A 1838-nucleotide genomic window follows, 5' to 3' on the forward strand; every position below is an offset into this window, starting at 1 on the left:
TTCCCTTCCCATATGATGGAAGGAGGCCTATTTATTAGCAGAAGGATACTTAGTAAAGTCCAAATAATAATAGCATAGAAATAAAGGGATGTTTGCTTGTTTGTATTTTTCCTGGTAACCCCTTCCCTTCACAAAGTGGAAGTAGAAGAATTGGGAAAAAAGTCTAATCTGGCTTTTTACAGGTAAAGCTACTGAGTAAGGTTATGGTTGAAATGTTGCTTCGCTTATACAAAAACTCACGCTTTTCAGAAAATGCCTTTATTCTGTGCTTCTTTACAACATGGAGCAGAACAAAAGAAAAAAGCTCAACTGCAAAGATTACCTAAAGAACCTCTGCTTGGAGGCTGCCACTAAAAATCCATATGTGAGACACTTATTATGAGGTGTAGGGCACAACTACTTCTTTTTGCCATCCATTTGACCTACGTCCTTACGCCTCAGTTCTCATCACCTGCCAAGAGCAGAGCAGAAAGATTTTTTTTTGTTTCACAGGATAAAAAACTCTTTAAAAAATATCTCCAAGTGTTTCATGCTGCATTTATGCCCAAAAACCCAGCCCTGTCAAGGCACCTCTCCCACATGAGTGACTGATGGGAACAGGAAGGACAGCACCATAACTTGCCTACGGTAAGTTTTTTAAAAAAATGAAAGGAACTATTACAGCCATCACACCTCTCCAATTTTCAAAACATAAATCCTGAAGGTTTGATGAGGACAGATGCTTTCCTGTTTGTGTATACCTTTATATATCATGCATTTTTCATTTCTATTTATTATTTATTTATACAGACAATAGAGCACTTCAACAATGCCAACAGCTTTTTCTAAGGGCACTGCAGCTACAACTTACGGGTCATTCATAAAGTTCGAGGCTAACATACATGATTCCTTTCCAAAGCCTGGTGGCCTGTACTTGCACATATACAACCCCCATTCCCAAACCTGCAGTGCTGCATCTGAAACACTTGCAGAAATAAAATGGAACTAAGAATCCCACTATAGTGGTCTCCTAAGCCCCCTTCCCATTTAGAGAATATCAGGAGGTATCTAACATACCATTCTCTTTCCCAAACACAGCTCTTATTAAATATATACATTGTACAGTACCTGCACTCAGGCTCTTGACAGAATTATACAGATCAGAATCATAGAATGGTTTGGGTTGGAAGGGATCTCAAAGATCATCTCCATGGGCAGGGACACCTCCCACCAGACCAGGTTGCCCAAAGCCCTGTCCAACCTGGCCTTGAACACTGCCAGGGAGGGGGCATCCACAGCTCCCCTCGGTAACCTGTGCCAGTGTCTCACCACCCTCACAGTAAAGAATTTCTTCCTAGTATCTAGTCTATATCTACCTCCTTCCACTTTAAAACCATTCCCCCTCGTTCCATGCTACCTCCCCTTGTAAAAAGTCCCTCCCCAGCTTTCCTGTAGGATCCCTTCAGGAACTGGAAGAGTGCAATAAGGTTCCCCAGGAGCCTTCTCCTCTCCAGGCTGAACAGCCCCAACTCTTCTCAGCTGGTCCTCACAGGGGAGGTGCTCCAGCCCTCTGATCATCCTTGTGGCCCTTCTCTGGATTCGCTCCAAGAGCTCCATGTCCTTCTTATATTGGGGGCCCCTGAACTGGATGCAGTGCTCCAGGTGGGGTCTCACCAGAGCAGAGCAGAGGAGCAGAATCACCTCCCTCGCTCTGCTGGCCACACTTCTTGTGATACAGCCCAGGATGCAGTTGGCCTTCTGGGCTGCAAGCGCACATAGCCAGCTCATGTTGAGTTTTTCAATGACCAACATCCCCAAGTCCTTCTCCTCAGGGCTGCTCTCGAGCCATTCTCCACTCA

The 1838-nt window shown here is 44.7% G+C and overlaps 1 protein-coding gene across 1 annotated transcript in view; it reads right to left on the minus strand.

The window, feature by feature from the left end:
• LOC104537930 (slit homolog 3 protein-like) overlaps nt 1-1838 on the minus strand; it is a gene marked incomplete at both ends in the record, with an annotated part of 59078 nt that overhangs the window by 41733 nt on the left and 15507 nt on the right. The window lies entirely within an intron of this gene.

This window comes from Mesitornis unicolor, unplaced genomic scaffold (assembly GCF_000695765.1).
Source record: "Mesitornis unicolor isolate BGI_N332 unplaced genomic scaffold, ASM69576v1 scaffold16023, whole genome shotgun sequence".
NCBI classification, from domain to species: Eukaryota; Metazoa; Chordata; class Aves; order Mesitornithiformes; family Mesitornithidae; genus Mesitornis; species Mesitornis unicolor.